This window comes from Vollenhovia emeryi, unplaced genomic scaffold (genome assembly GCF_000949405.1).
Source record: "Vollenhovia emeryi isolate VEMERY1.0 unplaced genomic scaffold, V.emery_V1.0 DF939151.1, whole genome shotgun sequence".
Taxonomy (NCBI): Eukaryota; Metazoa; Arthropoda; class Insecta; order Hymenoptera; family Formicidae; genus Vollenhovia; species Vollenhovia emeryi.
Window position 1 is genome coordinate 895,715 of NW_011967215.1, and position 12,885 is coordinate 908,599.

Below are 12,885 nucleotides of genomic sequence, written 5' to 3' on the forward strand. Positions count from 1 at the left end.
AAGTATTCAAATTATTCTTATTTCGCTCTTAAAGCTTCCTCTATGAGGAAGCTATAACAATGGAAGCAATGTGCAAATTTCTCATTAGAAAAAAAAGTAAAGTAAAGTGTGCAAATTAGAAATTTGCACATGGCTTCCTCATAGAGGAAGCTTTAAGAGCGAAATAAGAATAATTTGAATACTTTCAAGAAACATCGTAGTAAAGTTAGATTTCTCTCTTAAAGCTTCCTCTATGAGGAAGCCATAACAATAAAAGCAATGTGCAAATTTCTAATTTGCCTACTTTAATGATGAGGAAGAAATGTGCAAATTTCCAATTTGCACGCTTCAATGATGAGGAAGCAATATGCAAATTTCTAATTTGCACACTTTCAAGAAACATCGAAAAAAATTAGATTTCGCTCCTAAACCTTCCTCTATGAGGAAGCCATGTGCAAATTTCTAATTTGCACACTTTACTTTACTTTTTATTTCCTTTATATTTATTTTTAGACTTAATTAACCCCTTGGCCTACCACGCTATCTCCCGATTGCTCGGGCCATAGTAAACAGGAAGGTCGATCGCGCGAACGAAGTACCATGAGTCAGGCTCGTGCTTATTATTTATGGCCCAAATTGCTTACCACGAGTCTCACTCGTGGTAGGCCAAAGGGTTAATTATCCTGTGAATCAATGTTACCGTCTAATGGTCAAGGCACAATTTTAAAGCGTATATACTTTTATCTTTTAAATTTCTCCTTCTTTTCACTCATTAGTATATTCTTTCAGAGAATGGTAAAACATAAAAATTCTACTGAACTGACGTTACAACGAAAAAATACAACATAGAATTAAATTTATGTGTTAATGTTATATCTTAGGTTTCCTACATTATTAGTGTTGTTACAATAGAAAACTGCAATTCCGTCTGACGATAAACTTTTCAAAGTAAAATTCGCACGCAATTTTATCTCTTTTATGTATTTTAAAATCAATATTATATATGTATATTATTATATATTATATTATATTTTAATAATGGTAAGGCGAGCTCGTTTCTTGTGAAAACAAATAGACAAAACAACAGGCCAATATTATTACGAGCAATAAAAGGTGACAGTCAAAATGTTTTTTGAAAATATTAAATGTATATTTAAAGCAAACGTTTCGACTTCACAGAGCCTTCATCAGCGCAAAAATTATTCGAGATTCCGCTAATTACATTAAAACCATGGTCAAAGAATTAAAATTAAAAGTTAGTAGATTAAAAGGTCGGAAGGGTCTAACTTAAACTAAAGATACATAAAATCGCATACGCTCCTTTGTTGAGGTCATAATGTGCTATGGTCCGTAGTTATAAAATTAGATGTAAGTGAGTGAGTTCCCTCATTACTTTCCCTATGTCTAGTTTGCAGACCAGAATAGGAAGATCTTACACGATTTTTCTGATCTCTAGGTGGTCTGTTGTAATCAGATACAAGTCCTCGATTAAAAAATAGTTAGTTTAAAAACCAGTGTATTGAGATTACTTACAGTCGATCAGTTATTTGCCGAATTAAATTTAATTCGAGAGCAGAGAGGAAACATGTCCGTCTTATCTGCCTGTCAGGTTGAGACTGAGTCGGTCGTGACATGTAGATATGTATATGTTATTAACAATACAAACACAAATTGCTCTTCTTAAGTCAGCTTGTTAAGAAGGTCGAAATAAGAAGCATCGAGTGACTCAGTCTCGTTCTGTAAATTGATACCATTTTTTTGTTCCTTGATGTGAATCATCTCGCTGATAATTCTCTTACGCCAAAATGGTTCTTTATCAAGTATGGACACATTCTTCCAATCCATGTTGTGATTTAATTCCATAATATGCTGTGTTATTACTGAGTGTCTCGATGGTTTTAATTTTATGTTGTTCATGTGTTCTTTGATTCTCGTATTCAATTTTCTTTTTGTTTGACCCACATACGATGCATTACAATTCTCGCAGGGTATTTTATAAACGACGTTAGTATTTGTTAGCTTATCGATTTTATCCTTATTTGTAGTTATAAACCTAGATAATCTATTAAGGCAGCGGTATCCCAACATGAATTTGGTCTTATCAATGTGTCTTATATTATGTTAATTTTTACATACATCCGCATAAATTTTCATAAATAGTAATAAATAGATATCAAATCTTTAAATAATCTTTGAAATAACAACCTCATTATTAATAAAGAATATCAAAATTATATAAAACAAATCGTATATATCGGATTTTGGGATGAAGTGTGGATACGTAAGATAAAGTGAGAACATATAAAATCATGTGACTCTTTTGGAGAAAGTATTATATCCTGATTGCTGAATCAGTGGCGTATGTAGCTACAGAAGTCCAGACTCTGGAAATCAAGGATCCGAGAGGGATTGCGATTGCTAGTCGCGTAGTTTCGAAGTTAGTTATGTCTTGCTTTCGCTAAAATATCTCACGACTGTTTGTATGTGTTGCCGTATCTGTTTGAACGTTTCCCCATCGCTGCCTTCAACACTTGCACAGTTAAGACACTGTATATTATTTCAAACGAAATTCGCAATTCATACGAGATTACCCATTTCGCAAAGACAAACACATTTATGTTTGTGCAAGCTTTTCATTTTTATATTGAAAAAGAAAGAAGCATTAATTAATGGTAAACGGTTTTCTTTATTCATTTCACACATTGCTTACACATAGATAGTTTTCTCTTTTACTATCTTATTATCTAACTAGTATATATACTAATGTATACATACCAGTTAGATAACTATACCTGTATATTATAGTTTATCTCAATATAGTTCATTTAAGTTAATTTATCGCATTGTTAAATGAGATCTAATTTTTAACTAACTTCCATGAAGAGCAGACATAATTCTAAAATACTGGCAGTACTAAGCAATATTTCATGTATTTTGATATGCAGCCGACCTTCTATTTCTTTGATTATACATATCTTGCTACACTTTTCAATTAAGACTATTTCTTATTGAAAGAGCATAAAACAGATTCGCAACATCCAGTATACCTGTAATCTTACGACTACATTTACGTTTTCGATAACGCACTGCGTTCAATGCGACGAGGGTCGACGGATCAAAGCCCTAGATTAACCCCGGTCGCATGTTGCAGCTTGAAAAGCTACTCTGCATGACCTGCAACTCTTTCAACTTATTTCTAGGCCACATGAATCGCCGATTCCCCGGGATTCTCCGTCCCGCAACTCTGTGAGAATCGAGGTAAATGGAGGCAAGAAAGAAGATAGGAATCTTCGAGCCTTCTTTAGAGACGGGAGAGTGGCGCGGGCGCGATCTCTTTCCTTTATGAAATTACAAAGATAGAGCAGAGATACTACCCCGCGATCGATTTCTTCTCCCTTTCGCGCGATCACAACTCGACTGATCCCGGTTTCTGCTTCCTTGCCTAACTGATAATCCCGATATTGGAAAAATCAGACGAAACTTTTCCTCCCGCCGGATCTGATTAGCTTGTTGATTCCAATTTACTCTTTTCGAGTAGGAAGTGACACGAAAAGTCCGTATTTTCATCTGAGACTTACGGAATAAATTGCTAATTAAAATAACAATTTTTTTGTCTCGGCAATAAGTTTTTTTTTTAATCAGTTCTCTAGGTTGTATTTCCGATTTCTATATATTTAATTTAAACTAAACGAATATTCGTGTCACTGGAAAAATCCATTAATTAATATCTAAATAAAAAATTTTAATATATATATTTAATATATTAAAAAATCGAATCTGTTTGAACTTATTAATCCGGAAAACTGCCTGTCCTCTCTATCTTTCTAACTGCGAGAGATGAAAGATGCACGTATCAATTCTGGTAGAACCTGACGAACTTTCGAAACTTCAACATGCTCGGACAAAAAATTTTCTAGTAATAGCAACGTCGGTTTTCTTGCGGCTATCGAGATTCCTTTCGCATCGGCTCAGTTTGTCGATACATTTCCGCGCGGAAACTAATACCGGGCGATATGTCGAGAACGTACGTATCAGATTACGCTGCCACGAGGTGCGCGAGAGGAACGATACGTTAGATACATCAGTTAAGTCGATCGTAATTACGGCCGGCGTTCGTGAAATATATACGCTTCAAAAAGCGTTAGCCGAACAATATCTCACTATCGCGCGCCTCGTTATCAGTAAGCGTCGCTTTATCCGAAACACTCTTGTGAGATAATAACAACGGCGCAGGAGTGCCACACCGTGCGAATTTCTCCCTCACGCAATTTCGTGCGGCCATCGCGAATGTATCGGCCCTTTTTTTTTACATGTACTTATATATGTGTAAAAAATATATACATATATATTCGCAAATTTTTTATGGTAAAAGCTGACGTCCGTACTATGCGCGCCCGATGAAAATGTCGATTTACTCTTGACATAAAACGCTTTGATGCGGCGTTTATCAAAGTGTGCTCCTACGCATCAAACCGGCTGTCTGGATAACGCGCTATCGATGGGCATCGACTGGTAAAATCGCGAACACGAATGGTCCATTTTATCGCGCCCATTACATCGCGCTGACGGGAATATATGAGTTCAGCATGAAAACGCCGGGCATCTAATTAGTTCCTACGTAAATCACCGCAGAAATAACGTCGTCGCGTGTGCCAATTATGATAGAAAGTGCGATATGAAAGAAAAAGCATAAATCGAAGATTGGCTTTCACGTGCACTCTCTATTAAATTCTGTCTGCAGCCGTGAAAGTATCTCACTATTACAAGTTCAATGTACGATTTTACAATGAATTTGCGAAATAGCAAATTCTGTGGGTGATTCTTAATTGCGACATAAATTGCACCACTGTTCTGATAGCGTGGAGGCAGCGTATCACCGAAGCTGACGAGATGAAAGAAGGTGGAAAGAAATAAAAGTCGGCAGACAATTAATCAATGTTTCAAACGCTTTCGCGCGTGATTGATGTAGCCTTTTCTGTAAACTTCAATCAGCTTCAAAGAGTACTTAAATACAAATGCCTATTAGAAGTTATCAATAATCGATACGTCAATAACCGTTTAGAAAAAAAAACATTGGACGGACTCAATATTTTTTAAATTCACCTAAATTGCTTGCCTTCGCATTAAACGTTGTATAATAAATATTCATAAAGCACTGCGTACAAAAATTTCAGTCTGTGTAATTGAACCGTATACTTGAATTTTTGAAAACTCGGCTTCTTATCAACGTTGTCAATTATCATGAAGGAAATGATATACAATTAGACATTTTTACAAATGTTCGCTTGACGTGGGGCTCCCGAGAAATATTCTGGAAAGACCACATAATCCTCATTTACGGAACCAAAGGTACAAGAGCCAGACTGTCATAATTAAATGAGAGAAGTGGTCAAAGGATTAACTTGGAAGCTACCGAAAATGGAGTCACGAGGCCGTATCGCGAATTAGAGGCCAAGGCATTCGACGGCGTTCTGTAATCGTCATCTGGGCGGATTTCTCTGGATTCGCGCGCGTCCGTGCGAACCGATTCGAGACCACCGGGCCCTGACGACTTGAGCGCGGAACGAGAATCGCGATCGCCGGGAGAAGAGGCCGGCGTTAATCCATACGCGCGTGCGGTACGACGACGGCCCGCATATGATAATGAAGGCGTCGTTAGTAAACTATTATGCAGGAAACTATTATCGTGCGTGCGTGAGCCCCCGGACGGGCGCAAACGGACGGACGGGCGGAAGCGGCGCGTTACGGGAACGTAATTTGGGGATTATGCCCGCTCGTATATTACAGCAGGAACAATAGCCACGGTGACGTCACCGTCGTACAATCACGTACGTAATCCATGTGGATCTTCTGGAATTCTCCTCTTCCTCCGCCGCCGTCGCCGCCGCCGCTCTCAAGCCTCCCCTCTCCGCAACCCTCGCCGTCCCGTCGCTCTACCCCTTTCTTCCCTCTCAATTCTCCCTGTATATATGCTGGTACCACTGTCACCGGGTCCGCCGTTCCCTTAAGCTCAAGCGAGGTAATACGATATGATCCGGCGGGATTAACTTCGCCCAAACTGGAAGGAATTATTTGAGGGCGGGCGAGCCTGTTTCGCGGAGGAGCCGAATCGCAACGGCACGCGAGACGTCCCGGAAAAGCTGGCGCGCGGCGCACCGGGGGAGTTACCTCGTTAATACCGCGATTACGGCGGCGCGATCCTTATTGTTACTGGCTTTTGGAATTGAGGAAGGGTCGGCGGAGGACGTGTAATTAATACTACACTGATCTTGATCGCGCGGACCCGGCGCGGTCAACCCGCTTCGCACGACTTTGCGAGTGAAGCGGCTTAGGATTCACGAGCGTGTGATCATATTTGCAAATTGCGTACGCGCTCTGTCACTCTCCAATTTGAGCGGTACAGCGTTGAATATGTATCCGGCAACTTCGAATTTCTCCTTCCCTATACTGACAGAATTTACGTGCACGCGCCCTTTATTTTGACGAACGCTCGCGAGTTCATTATTTTTTTTTTAATTTCACGACTCTTTCTACCTTTCTACGTGTCAGAATGTACAAATGCAAAATTCTGGCAAAGCGTTTCCTCGTGCGACGCGCGATAAACAAGAAGATCGTGAAACTAACGAGTGACATGAGTAACACGATGTAATTGTAATTGTACGTAATTCGCGTGTACATTTGTGTCGGCATAAACGAAATTCAGTAATAACGACGGCGCGAATTTACTCATTAATTTGTATTTACTATGCTATTTTGTGCAGTCAGGTGCTTCGCGTAAGTAGAACATAGGTACTTCGATAGTCGAGTCCCGCCGCAACTTCAGATTTTCCCGGGCGGGAAATTATCGCTCTCGGCGCGGCGGTACTTTTCCTGAATATTATTTGCCGCCGCGAGCAGCTCCTTATATGAATTTTCATCGAGGAATTATGTTCACCGCGGATGCGCGCAACGGCTGCTCAGAATCGAACTTGGCGCGCGAGCTCCTCATTCGACGTTGATGATTGTTAATGCTGCAAGTCGGTTCAGCTGTAAAGCAAGAACAATGGCGCAAATTATCATTTATATTACTTCTAAGTAAGTCCACTTTACTAAGCGGGGATATCATGAATATTAAATGCACCGCGCGCAGTTCATACGCCGTTCCCCTTTCAGCTGCTCCGTAATGTAGAAATATCCGTGTGCGATTGGCGATTAGAAGAGGGAGAAATGGGAAGGGGTAGCAGTAGAAAGACAGTAAGAAGTTATTCCGAGACGTACAGTCTTATTCATTAATGCCTGGACCTCAGTTTCACTAGGATTCATATTTTCATCAGCTTTATTCCCATCCATACATCGATGGGTTTTAAGCTGTAGTTGACATAGCTTCTATAGAAATCTGCACGTACAAGTGTAGTACATATCCAAGGTGCGTCAATGCGCATATGACATGCTTTTAATAGGCGTTTCATTGCATTGGCTTCAAAACAACATTAAATGTGTGTTTAAAATGCGCGAATTTAACATGTTTGGGCATATTTGAGATATATAGTTTTATATAATTCTCTATATTTAGCTTATGCATAAAAACTCTGGGGAAAAAAGGGAAAAAAGACAGTTGAGCAACCCATTTTGGGGCCCACAATTAGTAATCGAACTATTTGGATTGTTCGTAACTCTAATCTTTTACGAATTTTACCCCGCCTAACTAAAAATCGCAATTAGCTATTCTATCCATATCCAAGATTTTAAAGTAATACCAATCAATTCTCTCAATTAATTCTGTTAATATTCAGTAGCGCAAAGATAATTTTCACTTAAGAGACACTAACCGAAATGTTAAGTTGCTTAACTACAAAAAACACGGTCAAAATTTTTCCCAGAGCTACAAACAATCCAAATAATTCGATTACTAATTGTAGGCCCCAAAATGGGTTGCTTAACTGTCTTTTTTCTTTCCCAGAGAAATTATGCATAGGAGGTCAATGGTACAGTTTTTTGGAATGCGCTGCCACAATATAGGATTAAATGCGCATTTAATGCGGGACACATATGTGCATTAAATGCGAATTTAAATGTACATTTAAAGCACATTGTACGCGCATTGAAGCTCCTTGGGTACATACAGCATGAAACTCAGTAATTTGTATAGATGAGAAAAATAATAAAAATGCAGGTCCAGGCATTAATGAATAAGTCGACAGCACAGCTCCATGAGCTCGTATAGACGTACATAAATCTGAAAATTGATGGAAGAAAGGTTTTTTGAGAGTAAACTTTATTTCTCGATATCTTCCAAAGTCCCCAAATGATATTCGATATTTTTCAAGTGAAATCTCTCTTCGTTTCAGTTACTTTTCGATACAGAAATTTGCTGAAGGCAAAATATTCTATATATTTCGCTGAGGTAATATTTTTCGCAATAAATTTAAAAATATGAAATATTTAGACATTAACACCCTGTCGCGGCTCTTAGTCCTTCAAATTTGTGTTTACCACATTTGAGCAATATGAATTTTATTATTTATCTACATATTTGTTATCTTTCGATATAAATACAGATAGAAATACCCGTATAATAACAGAAAAATTCAAGTCGTAAACGCAACAATAATTGAAAAAATAGATCTATATTTAAAACTAACAATATTGTCGTAAACGCACACGAAGTAGCGTCTACCCGGATCATCTCATCAAGGAATCGCAGAAAAAAAATAAACGATGATCGCGAAAGATAGGGGACTTTCGGCGGCAACCGGAAACGCCGTTGTGGGCAGACTTGTCGGATAAGGCGGTTAAGTAATATGGTGAAGGAGAGAGAAGAAAGAGCAGAGAAGAAGCGGAAGTCACTTTTGCAGATACTTCCTCATTTGAGTTCTTTCCGTGTGCGCGGTCACGGCTGATAGGGGGATGGGTGAGGCTTCCTCTTTCTCTTGTCGACCCTTTTATTTAATTAGCAAGTCGGGAGAACTGGCGAGAAGAAAAGTCATTTTCGCACGCGGCTTAATGCCAGCGAACGATGGCTCGGATGGCGGCCGTTCTGGTGGAATTGTAATGGGCGAGCGGTTAGTCGTAAAAAAAAGGACCATCCGGTGACAACCGTGCGTATTTTAATTGCCCGGGGGAAAGTTTTGAAAGGCTCCGGGTGGATATTTGAACGGTATTACCGGAGTTTGGCATAAATACCGTTTAACTAATGGCAGCGACACCAAATAATAGCGATATAATAAAGAGGTATAAAATGAAACTCTGAATCAAATAAAGGCGCGCAGTCATCTAAAGTCGCAGCGATGAATGCAGAAAGTTTCGAGCGAACTTTTATTCACCTTCTTCTGTAGTTATCATTGAGCCTTATTTATAATTTATGGAGTGATAAGTTCCAACGTGGATTATGTGTTTTGCGCGTAAGCACACAATAGGCGGAATGTGCATTTAAAGGTGATAAACTACCTTGGTTCACGTTAATATTGTATTTCTTTAATCAAAAGTGAGTTGATTAAAAGTTTAAAAAGAGACAGCTTGTAACTATTTTTTTTTCTGAATATAAATATTTCAAATATTCATAATTTGCAGTTTCTGGCAAACTCTAGAAATACGATATTTTTTCATAAACGAAAATTAGGGTATATAAGAAATAGATATTAATTTATTTGAAAGGTATCATTTTTCGCAATAGACTCTTAAAATTAAAATTATTTAACTTTCAATCGACCATAACTGGCAACGTGTTTTTAACACAGAAAATTTATTGCGACAAATACGCGTATTGCGATAAATATTACCACATGCCTCAGTGGTCGAATTGGTGAGACGCTTGCCTAGAGAGTAGGGAGGTCCAGGTTCAAACTCTGGCTGAGGTAATATTTTTCGCTGTAAATTTTCTGTGTTAAAAACACATTGCCAGTTATGGTCGATTGAAAGCTTCATTATTGTTAGTCGTCTACTCGCGTCAAATAATTCTTGATGTTAAAATTATTTAGGCACTAACATCCTGTCTTGGCTCTTACTCCTTTATTACTTCGTATTTGTGTTTTAACATTAAAGCCTTATGAATTTCATTAATTTATTTAATTGTCAATTATATTAATTGTTATATTTTAAAATATTCGTAACTTGGAACACGTTTTAAAAAGTTTCAATTATATTTTGATAAAAATTATATTTCTCTTACATCAAGTGCAATTACAATATAAAACATTTCAATTACATCTAGATACTGTTACATTTCCAAAGACTCGTAAAAGATTCGAGTATCCGTGGATATCATCGTTATTGCCTTTAATTTAATTTCATCTCTAATTAGCGCGTTACCCAACGAGGGGAGGAGGCTGCGCGAAATGTGACAATGGGTTAATCGAAATACACGTGGCTATTAATGTGTCGGAGGTAGATTGGCCGTGCAGTAACGATCCTCGAGTGTATCGGGACGAAAGTCGCCGTTCTCATTTGGTAGCTTGTATACGTCTACTTGTTGCAGCGCGGCTATCGATTACGAGCGAGGCATTGTAGGGGAACGCATAGTTTGCATGAAAGGTAATTACTATTGTATAACCAGCTACGTTCCGAAGCACCTCTAAACAATGCATATACCTCGATATTCGATGAATACACGTGTAAACATGTGCATGTGTACATACGCAGGAAATGCTCTAATACGCAATATATGTATCGTATATTATGTTTATCGTACTTTATGTGTTTCTCCAATCTTACACACACGCGCGCGCGCGTACATAGCTACGTGTATGTAATGTGTAAGTATATGTGTGTATAATATGTACTTTATGTGTATTCACACTTTACATGCATTTCTCTATACCAAGCCTGAAACATAATGCACGCATCACACGAATGCCTTTTATTTCTGGTAGATGTTCTGCTAGCATCTCTTCTTCACTGACAATTTCGCAAAGATAGGCTGAGGTGACCTAATTCGGATTGGATACCGAATGCGGATCAACAATTTGACGAGTCGCTAATGAGCGACATAAAAACACGTCGGTGCTTTTATGATATCGGCAATATAGCATAAAGTTGTAAATATATAAAAGAGCAAAGTTTAAATGAATTACTTTAAAATGTCGCTTATTAGCGACGATCGTCACATTTTTTATCCATTTGGTGTCTGATCCGAATTTGATCATTTTACCCTAAGGCGAAAACTATAGCCGTAATTATGGCCGCTGCATTATTTTCGTTATTTTCTCTCAGATAACTTTAATATTCTTTTCCTAACAATATCGAAATGTACTGTTCGGGTTAAAACAATAAATAAACGCGGCACGTTCAGTGACACGGGATATAAGAGAATCCGGATGAGCCGTAATTATAATTTGCACAATTCGCACTCGCCTCCCCCTGCGCAACGTCCGTTGTAATCCCTTCGTCAGTTCATAAATTTATTACAGCGCGTTCTCTGTGCAGGAGCGGCGGCGAGATACACGGCTCGGTAACAAAGATTAATATGCGTAAGCTAATGATCTACGCGATAATTGATGTTAGGCCGAATATTTGACAGCAATTTAAATAATTTCCTCCTTTTGGACGTCGGCGCCAAATCATATCTATTCGCCTCGCAATATTTATTATTCCCATTGACATAGTAATACTAGACCGAGCATGAGACGCCAGACCTGAGGCTCAGGTAGAAAAGAATAGAAAGTAGGTGCCGCGTCAACCTTTCTCTTTTTATTCTTCTCGCTAGAGAGAGAAACGTGGACGGCACCTACTTTCTATCCTTTTCCGCCTAACCATCATTGATTAAAAGAGAACATGCTCGGTCTAGTATTACTATGTCTATGGTTATTCCATTAATAAATCTTGAACCACTGGATTAACTCGCCCCGCGCGATTACTTGAGCAATCATCCATCGCCGTGCCATCCAACCGCGCGAGCTCAGCATACATCGAAGCAACGGTGAACGCGTGCCACTGATAACCCGGTCCACCTTCGAATTTCATGCGTCGTTGGGCAAACGACTGTCTCTCGCCCCGAAAATCCAGTGACGGTACACAGTCTACGATATCTACGGAAACTAACCGACATTGCTGGAGGGCGTACCGCTTCATCTCGCTTCGCGATGGACAATTTACTGTTACCGTCCGCTGTTCCTGAACATTGAATTGGTAAAAGAAAAAAAATGTTTCTACTCGAATGAACGGCGAGACAAATGAGGAAAAATATTTATTCTATTTTAGTTAAAGATTTCAGTTAAACTCTCTACTTTTCAATAAACGAATTAATATAATATGTAATGAAATAGATTAAAAATAAACATAAAGAGAGCAGGTAATTGGGTAGAGAAAAAACTAAATTTCGCTGCATTGTTACGTTCTTCTTTTCAGCTATATTTGTAATACGTGCGTTGAGTTACGATTTAGAAATCTGTAGCTTCTCAAGACATTTTCTGGTGACAGTATAGCACTGCGAGAGCTGTCGAAAGGCGGACCCGAAGTAACCAAGGACCTCCATCGTCGGGCAGGCTTCGGTGGAGCAGGTTTCTCGCGGGGGCGATAAACCGCATTACGGGTGGGTGGCACGGAAGCTCGTAAAACTAGCTCCGATGGGTATAGGCGCGCCGAAAGTGAAAGCTCAGCGCGACGTCGGCATTGCTCGTCTCGATCCACGACCACGACGTCGCAATTTCGTCCGTTACGCTCGAGATATGCGTGACACCCCGATAATATTCGCGCCCCACGGTAACGCTCGAATGGCAGCGAGTTCACCACTAGATAACGGCAAAGTAGTTTGTGACGTAGCGCAGATTTGAGTGACTTGCACATGGTCTGATTATACGTTGGCAGTTTCTACTAGATCAATTCGAAGCTAAACCGAAATGCCAAGGCACTTCGCAGTCTTCGAGCGATGAATAATGGAAAAGAAAAGAAAACTCTCGAGAAAAAAATATACAAGACAATGTATTATATTTG